The sequence below is a fragment of the Heterocephalus glaber genome, unplaced genomic scaffold, assembly GCF_053883595.1.
Source record: "Heterocephalus glaber isolate CG9 unplaced genomic scaffold, H.glaber_assembly_v1.0 deba00001472, whole genome shotgun sequence".
Lineage (NCBI taxonomy): Eukaryota > Metazoa > Chordata > Mammalia > Rodentia > Bathyergidae > Heterocephalus > Heterocephalus glaber.
The window spans coordinates 33731174-33756540 of record NW_028258315.1 but is presented as its reverse complement, the minus strand read 5'-3'; the positions used below and the strand labels follow the sequence as shown (position 1 = coordinate 33756540).

Here is a 25367-nt window from a genome sequence, read left to right as displayed (position 1 = left end):
CTCTCCATACCTCAAAACTATGGTGACCTCAAAGTAACATTTAAATCCACTTGACCTTCAGTCTTTTTCCTTTAATTAAATAACCCAGACAAGTTGGCTCCTCTCACCATTTCTGTATAGCTACTCATGACTTCTTATTCCTTAGCTGTGTGCAAAATAACAGGGAAGGAGTTGGAGGTCAGAAAATGTAGAACACCCATGAAAAGACAGCAATATTTAATTTAAATCTAATCATGATTCACTTTCCACTTTCATAAAAAAAAATGGGCTGGTATTTTCAGCAGCATTTATAAGAAGGGTTGGACAGCAGAGGTCAGCCAGCAAGGCTGAGGTAGATGGAAAGGACTGAAAGGAAGCATCCTTTCCTTCAAGTTAAAATAAGCAGCCTCCACTCATGTCTCCCTACTCGGAAACAGCACAGTTCTCAAGTATTAGGTTGTTCACTTTATCAGTGGTTGTTGGACACTTTACTTTTCAGTTTTGCTTGGTCACATAGGGACAGTGACCAAGATAGGGACCTTCCACAGAGTTTAAATAAATTAACATACACAAAGGTGAGAAACTTCACAAAATAAAATTATCTCTAGATCCTGATGAGGCCCCTTACATAGTTGATCACTACTATTCTGTGGGGGGTAAGTGATTTTTAAAAAGTGTAGAATGTAGAATAATAATTGTGTCCTTTCAGAAATCTCTGGTAGTTTAGGTAATCCAGCTTCCCCTATAACTAATGCGCTGGGGCCAGCTCATGCCAGTTGAGGACAGCCAGCTGTGCTCAACTTTTTCCAGCTTCTAACCTAGTCATTTTACATTTGCAGCTTGGTGCTGGAGAAGATGGGAGTATTTTCACCATTACAATTGGCAAATGCTACAAATCAGTGCTTCCCTCACCCCCGGGAAGCTGTAGTTAATTCTTTTCTAGCATATTATTCCTTTGAAACTCCCTCCGAAAAAACAAAATCAAATAAAATTAAGAGGAATGCGTTAAACTAATTGTTAAACGTGTGCATGTGGGTGGATGTGATTCAAAGATATATCAATGGGAAAAATGAAACAGTATTATCTTCATCTCTCCATTTTCACTTGATTCATTCAGTTCCTTATTTGATCAATGTACTTCCTGGAGCAAATAGCAGGCAGTCATAACTGGGGTGTTTGCAGTATGGTGGGCCATTAATTATAATTCTAATAATTATGACTATAATCAACCTACAACCCCTTAACCTATTTTGTTGTAATGTATTATATTCATATTATCTCAATGAAACATTCCTATGATACAGGAAAATAATAAAATAAATATAAATAAAAAACAGTCGTAGCAGTAGTAATAATTACTTTCTGAGGGGGCTCACTAGCACCAAGTTCTATGTGATTAAACAAGTACTCATTTATGATCTCAACAGAGTCAGGCAGAGTGATTTACCTCTCACTTTACACATAATGAAATTGAGGGGTTGTGAGGACAATGGACAATGGGAGGGGCAAATAGGCAGGGATGAAAAATCCTAAGACTACAGTTGTGTGCCATGCCTGGAGGCAACCAGCTGTGATTAGAGTGGGAGGCTGGAGGACTCCTGGAAAGAAGGAAAGGGGAAAGAGTAGGGAGAGAGGGAGTGAGATAGAGCCTAAGATAAGCATCAATTCCAAGAAAACAAAACAAATACAAAAGACAGAATTCCGCAATTCACTTTGTGGCTAAGCAGTGAGTGACACTTATATTATCTTGAATGCTAATATAACAATACATTTTAATATAATTTTCTTGGGGGTTGTTACGGCTTGTGTTTAGATGTTCTCCCAAAGCCTCATGCTTTTTCAGAGGTGGCTGAATCTCCAGTGCGTGATTGACATGGTGCAGCGAGGCCCAAGGGCAGAAAGATGCTGTTGAGGCTCTTGTTATTTTTGCTGTCTTCGGCAGCCAAGAACTGTGTGACCCCTTGGTCAACCTGCCTTGGAGTCAGCCGATTATGGACTGAAACCTCTATGAACTGTAAGCCAAATAAACCTGTCCCCTTTAACTTTGGGTGTTGGACAATTCTCAGCAGTCTAAGGTAGCTATTTGGAAATATGGAAGTAAATAGCATATAAAAACAGCCTAAAGCATTGAAAATGGTTGCCTCTCAAGACACTTAGGAGCAGAGGCCGGGGAGGGCAGGTATTTGTACTGAGGAGTGCTATTAATTTATCAAAGCCTTGGGAATTGTGTGACTTTCCAAATGGCGCACATTCATTACCTTTATAAAAGTAAGATTGCATGTGAAAAAGATAAGCAATCAATTAATGGAACAAACTCTTTAAAAAAGTCCAAATAACTCATTTCTCGTTAGTTTTTCCTTTGTGGAGGTCTACCAGTTAGAGACTGTATTTACATCACTTATGTTTGCTATCTAACTAAGTTATTTTAAGCAAAACAAAATATTATGGTAGAAGCAAACATGTAATGCTATGAGAGATATGTCCACCCAGGAAGGGGACTAAACATAAACCTGACACAGACTAGCCCCAAGAATTATTCTTGAGCCATTAAAAATAAAGTCACCTAGCACTGTGCTGAGCCATAGAAGAGCTTAATACATTTTCTTTCCTTCCTCTTCTTTTCTACTCCAAACCTAACGGTTATATGAGCCCAAACTCAAGTATCATAAAAGCTTAAAAACTCATTGGCAAAACAAGAATGAAAAAATAGTGCAAGCCGTATTTACAAATAAAATTCAATGGACATATCTAAGGAGTACTTTATCTGGACTATACTTCGGTGGTGAAAACAGCCAGATTTCCCAGCTGGAACAAAGCAAGTTTAAGGACGCGAACAGCCATGAGGCTGAAAAAGGAAGAAAAAAGTTGCAAGAGAAATGAAATTGTGCTTGGAATTTTTCATCTTTCCTCAGAAAAATATACTCATCTTTTCTGATTGTTCCCAGACCAAGTATTAAGGGGTAACATGATAGACTCTAATAGAAATCCTTCTTAGGGAGAGCAGCTGAAAATCAATTCAGGGGACATGTCTGGAAAGATCAGAGGATCTCAACAGAGAAACGATAGAAGATTGGACAGAGAGGAGACATTGCATATGTAGGGCTTTTCAGGGGAGGAATGCTCACAGGGTTTTGGGACTAAAGTGCTGTGAGGGGTGAGGGGCCCTGGCAGCAGCAAGTATATTCTGCCCTGGCAGAGACTGATGCACTCATCCCATAGCGATGACATCACCTCTTGTGGGGTGAAAGTGGGTTCTTGGAGGCTGACAAACATCTCAAATAATGCAAAAGGCTACATTATATGAACGGTAAACAGTATATATGAAGTATAATTTTTAAAATATGGTGAATATTTAAATATAAAGTATTATTTCAGTAAGAGACATATTGTCATTAATCCCCCTCAGAATACTGCCCCTTGCTTCAAACACACTTATCTCATCATTCTTGACAATGAGTTGTTTACTGTAATAAGGGTTTTTTTCCACTTTAATTTAAACATTCACCATATCTTTTGCTCACTTCTTGTATATGGTATTAAAATTGCAAGAGTGGAGACATGATTAAGGATGATAAAAGTTGAAAAGGTCCTTTGTGGGGCAATAATGAGAAAAATCCAGTTGAAAAACACTGGATGGAAGGAAAACAGAAGGAGGTTAAAGAAATGTAGAAGCAAATTAATAAAAACAATGACTGACCCCACAATTCTAGGAACATTGAGCACTTTGTCATTGAGAACCAATTTGAAAATCAGTATCAGATATCTCAATACTATACAGCAAAATGTTCCTTGAAACAACAGAAAAGAACACCAGATATCCTCAAAACATTGCTCTAGTATCTAGACTAGATATTGTCTCAACAAAAGAGTAATTCCTTGATACCAACTCCTAAGAGTTCATGTTTTAGACATCAGTTAAGTGAAGTTCATGGAGATTCTAAATGCTCTCTGACCTCAAACTTCACTGGTCACAGTAAAATATCTTCTCATTTTGTAAATAGCTGCTTTGAAGCCACATGTGTACAAGTATTGTTTTCTGATCAATTCGTGCCCAACCAGCGTTCTCTGTTCTGTCAAAATAGTTCATAGACTTCAGTGTGTTTTGCATCTGTTGGTCCTTGGTGTCAAAGAAACAATGCTTCCAGAACTGAACAAATTTCAGAATAAAACTTTACAGTTTTAAGAGATATTGATCTTCTCCTTATTATGCTACATGAACATCTTTCAAACCAGATTATTTGTTACATTATAATAATTTAAAAGATAATTCTCAACAGCCAGAAAACTTAGCAGGTGTTGTAAATCCCACTAAACCTCACATTCTGTTCTCAAGATTCTATCTTCAAGAACAAGAGGCACCTTGACATTGGTGACTGCTCAATAAATATTTGATGAATGCAAAAGTAAAACACATTATTTTCAAGCAAGTTTAGAAATATTTCAAGGCTTAAGATTTGAATGTAAAAAATGGAAGAGTATATTTAAATTATTGTAAAATGTCTCAGAAAAACTGAAGTATAGAAATCCTGCTGGTCAACTGCATTATCACAGTTCTCCAAAGGAACAGAAGAAATACAGTGTGTATCTAAGAGGGGGTTTATTAGATTGGCTTACAGGACCAGAAGCTGGGGTGTCCCACTTCGGCTGTGGTAGGCTGAAGAACCAGGGAAACCAGGATGGAGCTGCTCAGTGAAAGAAGCCGCAAGCCTCTGAACAAGAGGAACCAAGGATGTAGCTCCCCCACCACCAGAAGGTAAAGGCCGGAAGTCCTCACGGAGTCGCACTACAAAATGGAGCATGCACACCTGGGTCCCAGCGTCCCCCTACTTCCGCGTTTGTTCTCTCGGGCCCCGCCCTATTGGTTGGTTCCGCCCACCTTCAGGGCGGGTCTTCCCTCTCAGCTCACTGACCCAAGTGCTCATTTTTTTCTGGAAATATTTTCACAGATGTCCCCTGAAATAATGTGCTTATCAAGTTTCTAGGTGTCTCTCAATTCAGTCAAGTTGACAAGCAAGATTAGTAGAAACTTACATAAAAAATTGTTTTGTTCTTGCGGTACTGGGGACTGACCCCAGAACCTTCCCACTCAGCAGCATCTCTGTGCCTTTTATTTACTTTGAGACAGGGTCTTGCTATGCTATTAAGTTGCCTCAGCCTCCTATGGTGCTGTGATTATAAGAATGTCCACAAAGCTCAGCTAAAAGTATCTTGTGCCCAGGCCAACACACTCTTGATCACTATCATATTTTCATAGTGATACATAATTCTGTTCTTGATTTCCCAATGTATGTTATAGAATTCCAAACCTAGAAAAGCCTCCCTTCATCTCCCTCTTTCATTTTATGACTTATGGAATTTCTTTACTTCCTTCATAATGTATATGCACATACTGTAATACAGAAACATTTATGGAAACAGCATTCTTAAAAATTAGAAAGTAATAAATTAACTCTTATTTCCTTCTAATAACAAGGTAGTATTATTGGAAACAAAGTCAGGCATACTTGTAAGTTTGTCTAAATGCTGTCATTGATTTTATTAACTCTTCAAGTTTACAATCCTGTAATTCATTGTAAATGATGGTATTCGTGATAACATCAGTGGGGATACAAACAAAATGCCTTGAGGCTCTGGGTGAATGAACAATACAAGTGCTGCATCATCAGTTTTCCTTTCTGCAGTAAGAAAAATAAAAGTGACCTGGAACATTCATTCATTCCTTTATTCATTGAGTGAGAATTTGTTAAGTGAGCATCCCAGGCCAGATAGTGTTGTAGGAAGTGTAGATTTAGCAATTATGAAAAAAAAAAAAAAAGACCAAGTTTAGTCTGGCAGAGGTTATATTGCAAAGAGCACTCATTAACAGGAAAAAAAAATGTAAAAAGTGTATTATGTCAGGTGGCTGTGAAGATGACAGTAAAGGATGGAAGAGGTAAATGCTACTTAGATGAGACGGTCACAGAATGTAGCCCTCCCTGTCACATGACATTTGAGGACACCTTAAAAATTTAAGTGGAAAGCAAGCTGTATAGATTTTGGGAAAAAATAGTGTTCCAACCAGCTGTAAGAGCCAAGTGCAAGTGCTCTGAGAAGGGCTCTTGGCACAGACAAAAACAGGCAAGGAGTTTTCACTTATAAGGTAAGTGTTGCCCGAATTGTCTCCCTCCATCTTCATTTATTTAAATCTCTTGGTCTTTAAAAATATGTCTTAAGTGAAATCCGTTAAAAGAAGAAATTTCTGGTATCTGTCCAAAAAGATTTGGCTTCTTCACCCTTTGAATCCGAAAAACAACTTGGCTCAGATAACTCTATTTTACAAATTAGCCTATTTGTAGAGTATAAACACACATCTAGGGTCAAGACTTTGCCACAAGTTTTTATAGCCCCTCCTGAACCTAGCTGACTAATAATGATTTTATCCAAGCTGCTTAAGAAGCCAATGGCTGCATCTGTAATTGGAACAAGCTTTCCAGAAATTTAGTCAATGGCACTGTTTCTTTATAGCTTAATCTGGATTGGGCTTGAAAACCCTGTGATATGGCACCCTCAGTATTCCAAACAGCACAGAGAGTCAGTTCTTTGTTGAGATAAGGATGTGATGCTTATCATTGGTCAGATCTGGGTTCACTTTTGGATCTGCAGTGGTGACAACAACCTTGGTCAATGCATGTGCCTTTCTTGCTACAGGTCTGGTTCCTGCTCCCCTTTCTTTAGGCTCCCATAGCTAATGGTAGATTAAGTGAAGGTGTCAGCCTGAGAGTATCCACTTTATATCTTCAGTCATCACAGGAAAAAAAGAAATGCTTATATCTCAAACATCTTAAAAAGTAGCACACTCCCTAGAGCCACTAGGGTATTCCATCTATCTATCTATCTACCTATTTATCTATATTTGTGTCTTCATTTGCAAAGCCTACTTTCTCAGATAAACAAGACGCTGGTGACAGTACACTGGTAGTCTCTACTGGCTTCAGAAGTCTTTGTGACTTTCAAAGTGACTTCATCTCGTCCTCCATGCAAAAAGGAACAGAGCAGGCTGCCAAATTGAAAACCATATACCAGGCAGTACAAGAATGATTCTACTTCAAACATGGAATCCATGGGGCATATCACCAACTCCGACCTGTCACTCATGTGAAGCTAACCACATTTTCCCCACTGTCAAGTGCCAAAGTTGGAACCTTTCAAAAACCACCCACTTCTTGGACACACAAATACAGATGTCTGCCCTCTAGTGGCAAAAATCAGTATCAGCAGTCTAATTTTTCTAGAAAGCAGTTAATAGGGGAGTGGGGGTAATCTAAGCCCCTAGGAAAGGTTATATATTTAACTGGCAACATGGTCTTGATTTATCTATCTCTCCTCTGGTCTTGACAATCAAGGAGAGCAGACATGATTAGAAATCTTGTGAATGCTGACCTAGGTCCTGGGGATTTTGGTGAGGATAAATTCCACGAAGACAGATTCTGTCTTGCCTATTCATTCCTTTATCTCCAGCACTTAGAACATTGCCTGACATAGATCAGGAACTTAACAAACTTAACAAATAAATGAATGACCAGGAGAAAATCTGGAAACAAACCAGACTATGGATCTCCTGGCTCCAATGTCTCTGCTACCACAGAAATTTCTACAAGTCTGAGAAAGAGAATGACTCCTATTTTGGAGTCCTCTAAATTTGAGGAAAGCAGTAACTGAGTAAAATTATTAAAATTTGCTCATTTATAGAAGGTTTATATAAAATTCTCTGTAATGGATGGGCAAAATACACATACATTTTTCAGGATGTTCATAATAATTGAATTATTACACAATAAGCAAGAGTTCTAAAATATTTTATCATTGATTTTGACACCCAGCTGTTCATATCAATAATATATGTGGTACACTTTCTCAGAAATGTAACCCTTAAATACAGCACAATACGCATGCAAAAATATGGTCTGTTTATGATAGTTCAGTGGCATAACTCAACAAATGAAAAACATTAAAAACTGCCTATATCTGAGATAGCAGTTTCTGTTTTTTAGCATCTTGTGAACATTCCTAAGATAGATAGATAAACCAGGGTACATTTGCTTGAAAGAAAATGAATCCTAATTCTATACCTGAGACTTGTTGCTTGCTTGTGTTTAAATTCCAGTGAGAAAGAGCACTTGATTCTTCGCAAAGCCTCAGACACATCCTAAATCGAATATGACTTATTTTACCAACAAGAATGCCTCAGATAATGTATCCCTTGTTAATCCAGACCATTATTCTACTCATAAGGACTAGAAAATGCATCTCCCCTTTGTGTTTCTCTTCCATTGTGGGCCTTCCAGTTTAGCAAACAGAAGTATCATGCAAGATATTTATCTAGAATACAGACTGACAAGCCCTGCCACATTATGATTCAGCTAGTCTGATTTCAACCTCCAAGTCTTCATTTTTAGCAACCATCCTTCCTGACTCTGGAGCATAAGCTCTTGGGCTACTGTTTTAGAAACGACATTCCAAGTCCCTGTGATTGAAACATTTCCAGTGGTTACTTACAACTTTCAGGAGAGCTGTCTAATTGTGGGAACCAATTACCACCTAATGATGACTACTTTTAAAACACTGAAATAGTGGTCATTAGAATTAGATAGTGGACGAAGTCATTATTTGGGGGATGCTGTCCAAAAGGACCATGTCTGCAAAAATGTGAAGATCACCAGTGAAAACATTAGGTCTACACATGCAACCCTTTAGGCAGGTGAAGCTCTGAACCTCAACGGGGAAATTCTGTTATGTTCTGTATGACACTCATTGAACACTGCTTCCTGTTTACTAATAAACTATTTTTCCAATATCAATATATAGGGAAAACTCCTAAACCTTGGATTTCTTTTTCTCCCTCCAAAGGACCAGTAACAGGGACTCACTCAACAACAAATATTTAATGGGAGTCTATTAAGTGCCAAGCACTGTATTAGGCCCTTGGGATAAAATTCTCTGCCCCCATGGGGACCTAAAGCATCATTCAATTTAGTGAGCTTCTACAAGATGTACATTATCGAGTACAGTAAAACAGGTGATGAGTGACCTCTGATGAGAAGTTCAAACTGATAGGAAAACATCCCTAGTTACATTATTTATTCTAATGCACACAAATTTGGCAAACATGGTAACAGATGTGAGAATAGCACATTAAAGATGCATGGGGATTGATCTAAGGACCATATTTCATGGCATTGTAAAAAAAAGGAAAAAAGAGAAGGGAATTAGAGGGAAATGAACTTAGGCATCAGGAGAAGACAAAACATAAGGTGGTATCTTGAAAATTTGCAAGAAAATATGCTTGAAGGGAAGTAAAGAAGATTAAAATGTAATATGTATGTGTCCCAGTTCCCCACAATGTATGTATTCCTTATGTATCACAAACATGTACTAATTAAAAAATAAAAAAACCAATATCCTAAAACATCTTTCTATACCATAAGAAAAACAAAACAACAAAAAAAGGAAATCCAGTTAATGCCATTCTTGGAAGAAAATGTCTTGCAGAGAGAAAATATAGAAAATACAAGTGGGAGGTGGGATTTACAAGTGTGCATTAGGAAAGGTCTGTCAGTACAGATTATTTTCATGTTGCAACTGGGGAGAGGGCACAGTTGACACATAAACCAGCTTCTCTAACCTAATCTTGTGTTCTAATCAGTTAGACCAGGGTTAGGCCTGTCCTTAAGACTGCAGAAATATTTTTATCCCTCCTGGAATCTACATAATCTACATACTGATTTTTTCTTCAAGTCTCAGCCTCTAGGTGGTTTTGTTTATTTGTTTGTTTGGTCTGGCCCCTTGTTGGTGATGAGAAAGACATGCATGTGTATTATCCCAAAGATATGAAAAGCCAGAGAGTAAGACCTTCATTTACTGATCTTCTCTGACATTATTACTTCTTTAAATTGGAGAAATTCTTAACTTCAGTATGTTTCAGTTTCCCTTTTCTGTGTATGTATTTTAAAATATTGTAAAAATCTCTGCTTACAGAGAGCTGTTGACAGCATGGTACTGGCATAAAAACAAACACAGACCAATAGAATAGAGTAGACAGCCCAGAAATAAACCCACACACTTATGGCAAACTGATTTTCAACAAAGATGCCAAGAACACACAATGGGGAAAGGACGACAGTCTCTTCAGTAAATGGTGTTGGGAAAACTGCGTATCCACATGCAGAAGAAGGAAATTGGACCTTCACCTCATTCTAAATACAAAACCAATTCAGAATGGATTATTGACTTACACATTAGGCCTGAAACTACCCGAATACTACAAAACAGAAGAAAAGCTCATGACACTGATATGGGCAATGATCTTTTTTTTGGATGTGATCCCAAAAGTACAGGCAATGAAAGTAAAAATAGACAAATGGGATTACATTAAACTAAAAGGCTTCTACACAGCCAAGGAAAAGATAAACATTCCTTATGAATGAAGAGAAAATATTTGCAAACTATGCATCCAATAAGGGGTTAATATCCAAAATATATAAAAAATTAAATAACTCCACTTTAAAAAAATATGCAAAGAACCTGAACGTTTCTTTTAAAAGATATGCAGATGGCCAACAGGATATGAGTAATGGCATAGCACTAATTATCAGGGAAGTATGAATTATAACAATAGTGAGAGATCACCTCACACTTGTTAGAATGACTATTATAAAAAGTCAAAAGATAACAAGTGTTGGTAAGGATATGAAGAAAAAGGAATCCTTGTACACTGTTGGTGGGAATGTAAATTAGTACAGCTATTATGGAAAACTGTATGGGAGTTCATTAAGAATTAAAAATAAGACTGCTGTTGATGCAGCCACCTTACTATTGGGTGTATATCCAAATGAAATCAGTATGTCAAAGAGATGTCTGTACTCCTATGTTCATTGCAGCATTACTCACAATAGGCAAGATGTTGAAACAAACTAAGCTCCCATGGATGGATGAATGGATAAAGAATACGTGACATATATGCACAGTGGAATTTCAGGCTTAAGAAGAAGAAAGACCCTCCTTTTGCAACTACATAGATAGGCCTGATACAACTACATTAAATGAAATAAGGCACAGAAAGACAAATGCCCCATGATCTTATTTATATGTAGAATTCAAAAAATTCAAACTCATAAAGTAGAATGGTGGTTGACAGGGCTGGGAGTGGGGAAGTGGGAACAAAAGTGGAACAAAAGTTCCATTAGACAGAAGGAATAAGTTTGAGAGCTCTGTTGCACAGCACAATGTCTATGGTTAATGATAATATATTGCAAACTATAAAATTGCTAAGGTAGTACATCTTAAATAGTCTCACCACAAAAATCATTATGTAGGTGAAAAGATGAATATGATAATAGCTCAATTTAAGTATCTCATAATGCACACATATATAGACATATAGCAAAACACCATACTGTTTACCACAAATGTATAGTTTTAATTGTCAGTTAGACACTTAAAAAGATATTGATTTAATAAGATATTATTTTAAAATGATTTCTGATAAATTATCAGCCATCATTATAACCATCACCATCACCATCACTATCACCCTCTTCATCATTACTTGTTCTTCCTTCAAGATAGCTTGAATTTATCTAGAAATTATTTCCTTTGCTTATGGTGGTTGCTGAGGTTTCCAGGCCTCCAAAGAGATGTTGGTCCCAATTCTTTGCTTTGTCCTCACTGATTAGGTTTTACAAGTTTTCTCTTACTACCTTTTTTCTTACTGTAATATGTGGTCATATTTACATAGCCATCATTTTAAACTACATATTTTCAAGTTATATCAGATTCTCGAAGAGAATTTGAGAGTGCTTATATTAAAACTAAAGGTTTAAAAAGTACTAGAGAAAAAGTAAGGTAATAAAAACTGACTGACTCAGTGTTATTTTTAGCTCTGAGTTATCCAGAAATCAGTGCAAAAATAGAAACAAAGATGGCTTAATTTTATTGTCAGATAATTCCTTTCATTATTGCAGAAATTCAATTTTTCTGGTACTAAATTCTAAAAGAAATATATATCATAGGTAGTGATAGATATTAACTAAACCAATAAATACTGTATTCAGAATTTTGAGAAATGATGTAGAATTATTCTTTAATACAGGTTGCAAAAGTATCATACTGTTTCAAAGCTATAGCTTTTTACTGTTTCATATTCTATTTTTACATCTCCATCTTACTTTAAGTCTCTTGTGTCCATCAAACACAGTAAGTTTGCTGAAACTGTAACAGTCTTGTCTCTGTCTATCCAGGGAAATGATCTTCCAGAGTTCTTCCACAAAACTTATTCGTTTGTTTGTTTGTTTGAGACAAGCTCTTGCTATATTGTCCAGGCTGGTCTTCAACTCCTGGGGTCAAGTTGTTCTCCTCTCAGTCTTCCTTATGGCTGGAACTACAAGGAAATGCCACTGTGCTCACCTTTAATTTTTTAAAGATTGCAATAACAAACATTCAGCATTACTAAGAGTTTGATTTCTAAAATTCTTATAGAAATATTGATTTTGAGTTCTATAAAAATTTTCTTTGCAATAAATGCCTTACCTTCACTAAGTAGTCTAAACATAGCTTACATGACATTTTATTTTTATTTTTCACAATTTTTCTCCCTGAATTGCAGTTTTGTTTCATATACTAAAATTTTTGTTAAATCTTTGTGAAAATTTTATTTTATTCTAAATTTATATTCATTCATTAACAAAAATATACATACACATATTATATTGGTTACATGTGTATGTACATTTCAGAATCCCAAATGTCACCTGTTCTTTATCAATCTAAAGAATGTGAAAGTTTACATTCCAACATAAAATTCAGCCATCTGAGAGTATATGTCATCAAAGATGAAGTTTTCAAGCTGGTATCAAATAGGAATGATTACTATTTATCCATCAACCCATCACCCAATATTACCCTGAAGGCACATGACTGGACCTTCTGGGGAAGTATTTGTAGGAGTATTCTTACTCCTACAAATCCAAAATGTTCTGCATAGTCCTAGGAGAAGAGAAACTGCTAAATAAAGACATGCTTAACTGATAAGAAATTCAAAGCAAACATATTTTTATATTGCTAGACCATTTTAAATGGATTGATTTTTATGCAGTTAAGTCACTCAACATTTTGGGATGAACTGCAAATTTTAAAAATAGGGAGGTAGATTTACATTTAAAGTCAAGTTCCAAAAGTCTGTTATTATCTCTGGGCTGTAGAGAGTAAATGTTAAAATGTATATATGTGTTAGTCAGCTTTCCATCACCATCACAAATATGTGAGGTCAACAAACATATAAAGAAAAATGCTTCTTTTGATTCAGAGTTTTGGAGGTTTCAATCCACAACTGATTGACCCTGTTGCTTAGACCCCATGGTGAGACCACATATCATGGTAAAAGTGGCAGATGGCCAGGCAGCAGAGAGAGAGAAGAGATTGGGATTCCATAATCCCTTTTCAGGACATGCTTCCAATGACCTAAAAGCCTCTCATGAAGTTCGACTTCTTAAAAGTTCTACTACTTCCCAACAGCACCAAACTAGGGATCAAGCCTTTAACACATGAGACTTTGGGCAACATTCCAGATCTAACCTATAGCAGTGCAAAAAGTATTAAAGAATTGTGCATCAAATTGTTTAGCAGTTATCTGTGGGTATATTGAGTCATAGTGGAATTTTTCTTTTGGTATTTTATACTTATGTAATGTTTGAACTTTATAAAATACATATTACTTCTGTAAAAAGCCAGAAAAAATACTATTTTTACATATTTTATGTATTTATATATGTGCACATCAGTCATTTAGGAGAAAGACTCTATACTTCAGGGCAGTAAAGAAATACAACACAGCATCTCACTTCAAGAATTTTCCAGTCTGATATTCGAAATATGACAAGATACTGATAAAGTATGAGAAGATGAATTCATGATGAGAAGGTTTATTTCAAGTAGTCCTTGACATTGCTGAAATTTGCATCCCTAAAGATATGGAGGAAAGAAAATCCTAAGCATCATGAGCACAGGGGAGAAGGTACAGCAAATATGGAAGGTAAAGTAAAGGGTGACCTTGAGACTTGAGACTGAACTTCGAATGTAAATCAAACCAGGGACCAGATTGAAGCTGATGCAAGACATTTAGTTATTATTCAATAAGTAATGGAAAAGGATGTCAAAGAAGTTTGTTGGAGGATGGGCAAAAATGATTAGATTTTTACTTCAAAAAGAGTAGTCTGCATAAATGGGTTGGAAGGCAAGTCTTTGAGAATTTCCTGGAGCTCAGAGACTAAGAGAAAGTTATAAAGGTGTAACTCAAAGCCTTATTTCTTAGTTTGATGTGAGCCCAGGAGAAGTGTCTGCATCCACTGTGAACCTGTTAGAAATCCAGATTCTCAGGTTCCAGCCAGGCCTCATGTATTAGAATCTGCACTACACTAAGACCCTTAGATCTTTGAATGTACTTTAACATTGGAGGAGCAATAAATTAAGGTGTTGATAGGTTTGAGATGTTACTTGGTTGAGAATTAGAATGTGGTGTCTGGCTAAATGTGGGAGGCAAGGGAAAGTGATAGAGCAAAATTACTCAGGAATGTAGGATGGTCATGCTATTCTTAGAAATGGGAACCCCAGGAGAAGAGCCGGATGAAGAAGCAGGGGAAGCCTTGCCGTACGGCAAACTTGTGGCAATGCACTTTTTTGAAGCCAAGTTGGGGTTGGAGAGAAAGAAATAAGTATGACTCACACTGAAAGGTTTTAACTATGAAAATGGATGAATCTACAAAAGGAGAGGTAGGGACTGGGGATGGAAATCAGCCATGCAGAAGCTAATGGTGAACCTCCCGTACCAGAGAGGAAATGGAAGTGGGAAACTGAAAGAAGGGAAGGGAGAGGAGAAGAGAACCTTGGAGGTATAAAGCCCTAAAATTAAGTTTAAAGATGTTGCTTTGAGAAGGGCACGGCCAAGGAAGGGCTATGAGGTTTGTGACAAAGAAGCTGTAATTGACTTTTGGAAAAGTCGTTTTTGTGAGCCTCATGAGAATGGAAGCTACAAGTCAAAGGTTCAGCGTCAGAGAATAGTGACATCAGGATAGTACGAATACTGCTCTTCATTGTAAATGGAAAGGTTAAGAATGAGTGTGAGTTTGAAAATGACACATAAAACCAGATTGAATTAACTTTAAACTATTAAACTTTAAAGATTTTTCTTAGGGAAGAAAGTTCAGAAGTGTTCTCATCCTAATACCTAGGATTATTAGGAAGGCAAACAAGCAAAGAGTTAGAATTAGATTTTTGGCTCAATCCTTGCTGCTCTCTGAAAATAGAATAAGCTGCCTTGTGAGTACCCATTTCTCAAAGGATATAGACTGCACAGTTTGGAGAACACCAAATAGAGTTGCAAAGCAGAAGTTGTTTACTGATGACAACTATAGTGATCTGGATGGTGATTGCCCAATGATACGACCACTTCTTAATATCTAGAATCTGTGATTACCTTATATAGCAAAAGTTGTGCTATAGGTTAAGGTCATAGGAGCAGAAGCTTCTCCTGGATTTTCTGAGTGGGCCTTCGATGCAATCACATGTTCCTCATAAGACAGAAACACAGAGGAGTAGACACATACATGAAGGAGAGAAGATAACATGTCTGCATGGACAGAGGTTACAGTGAGGTGGTCATGAGCCAAAGAAAGAATGCATCAGCCACTAGAAGCTGATGGAAGTAAGGAAGGATTATCCCTCCTCTCTCGGGGCTTTGGAGGGAGTGTTGTCATGCTGGTACCTTGATTTCGGACCTCTGGCCCTCAGAATTATAAGAGAATAAGTTTCTTTTGTTTTAAGCCCTAACATGTTAATACAACATCTAACATCCGTTTCCAACTCTGAGGTTGGTTGAGATGCTCTCACCTCACATTGATCATGGGTTTCTGGAAAGCAGAGTCCTTGACCTACCCTTTATATGGTTTCATAACAGCATGTCCAGAGAAACTACAGTCATTTATAGCTAAATGGATGCATATTGAGGCCATACTCTTTAGTGAAATAAATAAGACTCACATGTGTAAATACCGAATAGTTTCTCTAGTGTGAGAAATTGATAGTGTAAATAAGGGCTAAAAGAATTAATAACTAATAATTGATACTCTGAAATAGGAAAAGGTCCAAAGGGGTAGGGGTTGTGAGAGGACATGGGGAAAGGAAAGAATGGAAAGGAAAAATTATGAGAAAAGAAAAAAAAATGGAAATGAAGTATGTAAATAGGGAAGGGTGGAGGGGTGAAGGGCACACAGGTAATGGGGAAAAAATAAGAACCAAGATACATCATGTACAGGTACAAGCACCCAATGATAAATGTAAACATATTGTATACCTAAAATGTACCAATAAAAGAATTTAAGCAAAACAAAAAACCAGCATGTCCATAGTGTCTGGCACATCAGATACACTGACATAAAGGGGGTCACAAGGGAGATATGCACCCATGTATATCAGTGATAATCAGAGAGAGACTGCATAGAGAGCTAGATAGATGTATTCCATCATTCTACTCAAACAAACGTTTATTAAAATTTGCTTATTATATATCTTCATGAAGTCAACTCTAGAGAAAACTGTCACAAATAGTATGGGGGTTATCCTTGAGAGTCAACTTTAATGTTAAAGACAGAATGCACCACCAGAATTCAGAGGAGTCATGACTCGTAGTTGCTTGTTCAGGTAGGTTTTCAGTTTCTAATAATCAAATGAATCAAGTACTTGAAAATAATTTATAATAGGGAAAGCAAAGTGATAGCTGCACTCCAGGAGAGCTGAAAAGGCCTGGGTGGCCCTTGTATGATTTGAGGGCAGGCAGAGAAGCAAGGAGGACTCCATATAAAGCATTATCATGGCCTTTCCAATTTCCCACCTCCTCTGTCTTCATATAAGATATTGCAGATGGCATTCAAGAAATTACAGAAAAGAGGACAGGCTATCACAGGTGAGAACTTTCTTCCAGGGTCAGCAGCTGGAGGCACTTCCACCTAACAGAAGTTGTGCTTTGAGACTACTTTACACTAAGAAAATGGAAAATCACAAAATTTGCTGTATTGAATAATATTATCAAATGAATATATATATTTACATATGCACACATAGGAATCCATACAATTTTTAATTTGAAACAAAAAATTCCAATAACATTTGAATTTATATGAATTCTAAATCTGTGCAATAGCTTTGGACAAGGGCTACTAGAAATGAAAACTGGTTTGATGGAACTTTTGTTGTGGGTAAACACTGACTACAGCAAAGCAGTAACCAAGTTTCTCTTCAGTCTGGATCCTGTGGGCAATTCTACTGGATATAGTTCCCTGTGACATATTAGAAGGTTCAGTAGAAGAACATCAGAACATATTACAATCATAAGTGCAAGATCTCCAAAGTAGACATCTGATAGAGTCTTTCTGTGGAGACCCTCTATGAAACAGGCAGGAGATATTTTCCTTTAGTTTATCTCACCTGCATTTAATCTGACCAACAGTAGTTGGAGGATATCCTGTCTGAACTTTTCCTGTAGTAGAGGTGACTGAAGGTAGACTATGTCATGGCTCAGCTGGTGTGCCAGATTTCAAAGGAACAGTGGGGACAGGAAACAGGCCAGGGCTGGGCTAGAACAAATGACCTAATGAAGGAAGGATTAATTTGGTAGTGTATAGTCAGCAACTCAAATTACAGTGGCCAGAAGGTGTGTAGAGGACTGAGATTTGATCCTGACAACAAGGACAGACAAGGAGATTTTTTTGTCAAGAGGAACTTGGCAGCCAAGTCTCTAGGCAGAAATGACACACTGTCAGGAGGATAGCTATGCCTGACATCTGGGGCTTTGCCCATATTGGGGTTGAATCAGAGGCTGAGAATATAAGAATGGAGTCCTACTCCTGGAGAGGCCTTCTTGGCATGAGAAAGGCTGACTCTCAAGGTCATTGCTAAAGTTTTTCCAGGCAAAACATTAAATCTAGTGCTGAAAATGTGAATACAAAACAAAAGAGAGGACTGGTCCTATGAAATGGCAAATATGATAAGAGTTAGAGACACAGGGGCCAGAGAGCCAGGGAGTCACTAGAGCTTGCTAAGGTTAGGGCAACTGAAACTCAGACTTGCTCCTTTTGTAGCCTGCCTAGCTAATGCATGATGAAGGCCTGCTCTGCTCCAGAGTACCAGCCAGAGCACTGGGGGGAACACAGGGGCTCAAACTGTATTTTTGCCACCACTGATTTTCTTGAAGCATTCATATTCTGGCTTCAGGATGAGCTAAGACAATCAGTGACAAGATGGCAGTGGCTCAGAATAGTCCCTCTGTGGGATCTTGCTCTGGCCAGTGGGTGCTGGGTCAGTGTCTCTGTGGGAGGAGAGGAGTGCTAAGAAGATTCCAGGCAGCCAATGTCCTCAGGGATCCAGGGAGTAGAGGGGCAGAAGTTCCAGCAGGTGGAAGAAAGCAAATCACCAATGTGCTGGGGAGAGCTTTTCAGAAACTAAAGAATCTGCAAGCTGTCAAAGCTCCTGAACAAAAGGCACATACAAAGGCCAGCAGCTGAGCCAGAGGGCACCACACTCATACACTGTGCCCCTCACCTCATCAAGGAGTATTTAGGGGACAGGGTTCTCAATCATGCACTGCATTTCACAGTGTGACCAAGTCTATTCAAATGCCACTACCGCATGCATTGATCCTCGAAATGACCCCAAGATGTGGACACAGAAAGCACTGTCATCTCCATGTATACACTGTGGAAAGAAATGCTGGTGGAGGGTGGGCATGCAATTATCATACAAGGCACATTATGGTTTAATATTTTAAACAGCTTCACTACAACAAAACTGTGCTCATTTTATGGTTTGAGGACAGCAGCACTAAGGCAGAGCTGTGAGCCTTCAGGAATGCTGTAATGTAACAGAGCTTTCTGGGCTGCATTCAATTGTCAAAGGGACCCTTTGCACCTCACTGCCTCTCCATAGAAAGTGAGGTGGGGGGCAGCACAGTGACAGTGGATTTGGGACCAATGTCAGTTTTGCGTTTGATCTGAGCAAGGACCTCTTCCTTAATGAAGAGGCACCACAAACTAATTTCCAAGGAGACTGGCTTTGTCTCTTTTCAAATTCATTAGATGATATCTTCCTAAAATCAGAACTTTCCTCTGAGGCTCTAAAAGGCAAAAAGGAGGACAGGTCTTTTACTGGAACTTTTAAAGTCTGGTAGAGCACTTCACGGATACTACATCTGGGAAAAAGCTGCATACAATGCATTCCACAATTAAGTGTCAGGCATATTTTATGATGCATATCAATTTTCAAAATAAGCATGGTAGAGAGGTTTGATTAATTTTTTATTGGATCTATATATGCCTTTTTATTTATTTTTCTGTAAGAAAAACATTTTAAATTCACAAATGTACTGTACAAAAGAAAACATTTCCAATTACTTATCCTTCAAAACCACACTTGGAATGCTAACGCTATTAGTCAGAACATATCATGATATAAAATTAGGTTCCAAGAGTGAAGGATAGCTGCATCTCTTCGAATACCAAGCAGAGTCCCCATCTTCCTGTGAGTCACAGTTCATTCATCTGCTAGCTGAAGTGCCACTACACCACAGCTGCTCTCTATATAAACTTCCCCACACTGCAAACAAGACTCAGCTTCTTACTAGTTAACCTGAAGATGTCCAGGCCATTTTAAAATAAGCAACTACATCTATCAATGTTAACACTATTAGGCAAGAACACTATGTTGGTTCAAGGAATGACAAGACATTTTAGGTAAAACTCTGGAAACAAGCTTTACTTTATAGTTACAAATCCATACTGCAACTTTACTTTTAATTGTATCCTTTAACTTTCTGTCTGCTCAGTTTATTAGTATGGATCCAAGAAGTTCTAGCTTTGCCAATTTCATATTTTTCTTCTGGGCTCACTTTCAACAGGTTGCCTACAATTAAAAACTAAAAGTGAAAGAAACTCATATTTTTACATTCTCTAGCTTAGACTAACAAAAGGTTTTCTTTAAGTAAGAAAACAAACCATCAGTCTTTATAAGGGATGAATAAGAAAGTACACTTGACATAGCTTTTACTCATGCTTATATAATCTTCAGAAGTAAATACTTCTGAAGTGATATTTTACTATTCACCCTCCCTAGGAAGAAAAATAGCGTAATGAATATTCATGGATTTCTCTACACTTAAAGAGTTTCCTAAATACATTTTACTGTGGATTTGATACAAAACTACTTTTATAACCACATCCGTTCCTTCTCTAAGTCTTGACCAATTCCTCCAAGATTTCTCTAAATCTTGACCTTTTCCCAAAATCAGTTTTTTCTGACCATAATTTTCCATGTCAAAAATTTAGAAAGATTTTTTCAAAGTCTCAGCTTCTTTTTCAAATATGAAGTCCATTCATTATCTTTAAAAAAACAACCAGTATTTCATTGCTGCCATTTCCACGTTACATTCAGTTTCATTGCACTTTCCAGCCTACACAAATATTCTCAATCAGATGTGTCATGCAACATTTCCTAAATTATTTATTTAAGCGAAAGTTATATTTCCATATGGAAACCACTTCAAAAATAACCTGTCTTCCAGCTCATCAATCGCTAATTATATAGTAAGCTAATGGAGACAAAGCATGTAAAAAACCCTAAAGACAGGTTATTCAGTGGTAGAAGTGTGTGGTGGGAATCGCATGTCTGTGGCATGTTGAACAGACACTGAAGAGGAAAACATGTTGGGTGACCTTGCCTGCCTACCTCACAATACCAGCTTCTCTGACAAGAGGCTACACCCAACACCTGGTCTGCCCTGCAACATCTGAAACAGAAAGACCTCAGTGGGTTCATTTTTTTTTTTTTAATGCTATCACTGTAATCCTGCCTACATGTACCCATTTGTTCTAAGTTCTGCTTTCGCCTTTCTAAAATACATGTTCTCATGTTGGATTTCTCTTAAACAAACACACAGGCTGTATTTTAAACATAGGAACAGTGGTGAATGGGTCATGCTATATAATCTCACAATATAAGATTATTAGTGCTACACAATTACTAAACACGCTTTAAGAAAAAAATTTTTTTTCAAATAGGAGGTTAGGTTATATCCATCGTGTTGGAACCCATAGGCCAAGATGAGAAAGGGTCTGAGCACAGCACCCAGTGAAACGCCCGGTGCCCTTAACAACAGGATTGCTCTGACAAATACACCCCCTGTCCCCAAGGAGAGCTGCAAACAAGATCAACCCAGAGGGGTGGGGAGAGAGCCTCGCAGACTTGGGACAGGTTCAAGAACACTTGTACACAAATGAAGGTTTATATTCTTGAAATCCGTCCATATGGATTCAATTCGCAAACTCGTTTCCTCTTCCACTTTCAACCTGCGTGCAAAGAGAGTCGCACACACGCACAAGTACGCAGAACAAGATCCCAATTCCACAATCACACCGCCGAGTAGACAAGTGGGTTACGACGCTCCAGTCCACTGTCCCCCACCTAGCTCTCCTCTCTTAAAAACACGCAGAAATTAACCCTGCCACAAGGAGGCTTGTGCCCGGGGAGGGTTCCACACAAGCAGAGATCCGGTGCAGTAGCGGCGGTCGCTGCGCGCGTAGAGCCTCTCGCTGGGTCGGTAAAGACAAGACACGCGCCCGAGCTACGTACCTTTGCCCGTGTTACTCTAAGTGCAAAATGTGCCTCTTCACTCTCTGAAATGATAAGCGAACTAGCGGCCTAGCTGCGACGTTGGCAGATGCTTTCTTAGAAACGGTAGGAAATCAAATGCTTCCACGCGCTCTCCCCAGCACACCACTCGCGCGCGCACAAACACACCGAGCGGAGCTGCTCCTCCTGCTCCGACAGTTCCTGCCTTCGGATCTGCAATTCGAGGGAGAGAAAATCGAAGCGAAAGAGCGCTTGGTAGGGCGAACCCGGCCGTCCTCCGGCCACCGCTCGCTTTACTCCGTTCTTTTCTGTGCACTTAGATGCCACTTCGGCATTCCGCACCCTCAGTCCCAGAGCTCCAACTGGGCACCAGATAGCGATATCAGGTTCAAATCCCCTGCACCTCAAATAGGTAGAACAACCTTTCGCATCCCTCCCCAGTCTTTTCTTTAAACTCTACCAGCAAAAACATTTCCTATCCACGCTGAAAACTTTTTCCTCCTTTTGCGAGGACAGAAGGAAAGAAAACAGGCCAGCTGCTCCTGCCACCCGCCTTGCCCAGCGCCTGGTGGCGGCGGGCGCAATCCTTACCTGGGCAACTGCGCTCCAGGTGGCGTCCCACGCCGCTCCTCAGCGCCTGCCGAAGCGCCCGGGGTGTCCAGGCCAGCGTGCCGTGGTGCCCGCCGCTGGGCGATCAGGGAGCGACTGTCCTTAGGGTCGCGCGTCCCTGCCCTGAGCTGCCCTCCTATTCATCGCCAGTCTCCCCAAAAGCGCTGCGGTTGCTCCCGCAAACCGACCCAGAGCTCCGGAATCCGGATGGCACAGTCTCTCCCCGCAGCAGCGTGCCCCTCGGGTCCGAGAGCGCTCCGCCCGCGGGCAGCTGTGGTCGCTCCTCACATGCCGCCTCCGGGCAGTGGCCACGCCACCTGCCCTGGGGGACCAGCGCCCCGGCTCTCGCACGCCCTGACTCCTTCTGTCCACGCCCTTTTGTTCTCCCTCTGCGCTCTCACTTTCCCCTTTCTTTTTTGTCTCCTTCTTTATCTTGTATCCCTTTTTTCCCCTCCCAAAAGCAGACAGAAGGGGCTCCAAAGGGAAGGAGGGTCTTTTCCTGCCCAGGAACACTTTCTCTGCCTGGTGCTGGCGGTCGGGGCTATAGCTGGTCCGTTCCTCCTCTCCTTCCTCCTCCTGCTCCTCCTCCTCCTCTTCCTCCCCCCCCCGCCCCCTCCTTGAAGCGCTGCCTGTGAGAGCTGGTGTAATGCTCAAGCAGCCTGGTGGAGACCCAAACCTACCCGGCTTCTGAGCATGCCCAGTTATCCCGCGTGAGGAATTGGCTCCGGTTCCCAGCCTGGCAGGGGGCGAGGAAACCCGGCTTGGGAGATCCCGGGTGCTTTCCGGTGGGCTCACTGAAGGCAGGACCCGAAGCTGGAGAGGAGAGCCACTCACACTCAGCATAACCTCACGTGGTCCCAATTTGTGCCCAGAGTGCCTCAAGGACAGATTGTGCTGATTGTTAGTTTCCTGTTCTCTTTTAAATTAGTTTCCTTGGATTGCTAAGAAGGGTTGGAAGGAAGTATACTCCTTAGGCACAACTTACTGATGCATGAACCCCTCGGTAAAGTATATCGCTCGGTTGGAAGGGCTTTCTTCAAAGGACAGTCCGATGCATACACTTTTTGTCATTTAATCAGCCTGTTTATGCAGAACAATGTACCGTAGACGGTTTTGGCTTTTCCTCCCCTAGAAGTTTACTCCCTAGGATAAATAAAAGAAGCATCCGTGAAAAAGACACAGGCACGAGCGGGTGCTTGTGCACGCGCGCGCGAACATACACATGCACACGACACGCACACTCTCTTAATCGGAAAAAAAGAATATTGCTAGCCAGGCTTTGAAAGATAATATATAACTCAGGAGGGGAGAGAGAGAGAGAGAGAGAGAGAGAGAGAGAGAGAGAGAGAGAGAGAGAGAGCGAGCGCCTACTATATCGTACAGTTAGCTAACTAAATAAGGAGAAAATGGAGAGATACCAAAATTACAGTTACAAATGAGGCTGCCCACAGCGTTCCAGAGGTTTTCATAAAAGCACATAGGAAAAGGCATACATAACAGTGTCACTTTGCAAAGTGGAAGCAAGAAAGGGGCGGAGGAAGGGAGGAAGGGAGGGAGGGGAATGAAGTTAGTACGATATGAGGGGAAACTTTTGACAGTATTAAAAGTGACAAGTGATTTTTAATTTTATGTCTAGCAAGAAGATAAATAGGAAAAGATAAGCTCTTTTTAGAAAAAAAATAATGTTACAACACGTGAGAAACTTAAGTACAAATTCCTTCCAGCTTTAGGTATGAGGATTTTAGGAGAGAAGTCACTAAACATTGCTTAGAGAGAATTGAGGTAATAATAGGAGGAAACACAGTGAGAAATCCTGCGGCTACTTAATTTTATTCGTTCACTCAGGCTTAGGTAAGTTGCATGCAGAGACCGGAATGATAATAATGATATTAATGTACCAGCCGATTTGTTTGGATAACTCTCAGTTGGAAATATAATTGTTGTCCTCACATAGTTCTCTAATTTTCCAAGCAAACATTCACACAGTACAGTCAGCTCTCCATATCTTCGGGTTGCGCATCTTTGGATTCAACCACCTGGTAATTGAAAATATCTTTTAAAAAAATTGCATCTATACTGAGCATATACAGATTTTTTTGTGTCACTATTTCCTAAACAGTACAATATAACAACTATGTGCATGGCATTTACACTGTGTTAGTTATTATAAGTAACCTAGAGATAATTTAAAATATATAGGCTGTATAGGTTATGTGCAAATACAACACCATTTTATATAAAGGTCTTGAGCATCTGAGGATTTAGGTATGTGCAGGGGTTCTGGAACCAATTTAAGACACTGAAGAATGACTTATTGATTGGCTAATTCCAAGAATAACAACTAATGTTCATGAAGTATATACTATGTGAGGGCTCAGAGAGAAGTGCATTACAGACATTTAATCAAATGGTGAAAAGCAGGTTGGAGAGATTTCTCAGTATGCTTACTCATTATCTTATTCTTAAAATATAACTACTTAGTCCTCATTTAATGAGGGAGAAAGGATCTTAAAGGAATGTGTAAATTGCCCAATTTATAACTAGGAAGACAAATTCAAATTTAACGTATGTTTCCCACTATGTAGACTCACTGTTTGCCTCTGATACATGATCACCTTCAATAATATTTGGTAAATCCATATAGACAGATGTAAAAAGTGGGCAAATAGAGATGTTCTACTTTCCAAAAAATAGTCAAACGGTACATCTGTCCAGTAATTAAGTTTGAGATTTACCCTTGGCAATATTCTAGTGAAGATCATGAAATAAATCCTCTGTGAATAGTTAAAAGGGAAAAAGACCTGGAAATTAGCAAAAATATATCAGACTAATTTTCTTTCTTTTTGCAGTCACTAAACTCACATGTATTGTATTTCCTGATTCCAGTCAATCTCCCATTATCTTTATGGACAAGATAATGAAATGAATGTGCACTGAACAAACTACAAACTAACAGTTTTGACAGAGTTGCCCCAAGTTTCCTGATAAGTGGATCCATCCTTGATTAGGGTAAGGTATTTGTTTCTAGTTTGGTGTCCTATTGTTCAGCAGATTTATCACATCATCTTTCAGAG

At 39.1% G+C, this 25367-nt stretch overlaps 1 protein-coding gene across 5 annotated transcripts in view; it reads right to left on the bottom strand.

Annotated features, from left to right (window-relative positions):
- Chrm3 (cholinergic receptor muscarinic 3) overlaps positions 1-23184 on the bottom strand; it is a 485994-nt gene extending 462810 nt beyond the window's left edge. The window contains exons 1-2 of one of the 5 annotated variants that reach the window (XM_087181936.1): positions 22276-22948; positions 21685-21897 (exon numbers count right to left, since the gene is read on the bottom strand). The gene's annotated coding sequence lies outside the window, so the exon portion shown is untranslated. Of the gene's footprint in view, positions 1-21684; positions 21898-22275 lie in introns of all 5 variants that reach the window. The other 4 variants (XM_087181938.1, XM_087181935.1, XM_087181937.1 and 1 more) reach the window with 4 other exon arrangements.
- Positions 23185-25367: the final 2183 nt, after the last annotated feature.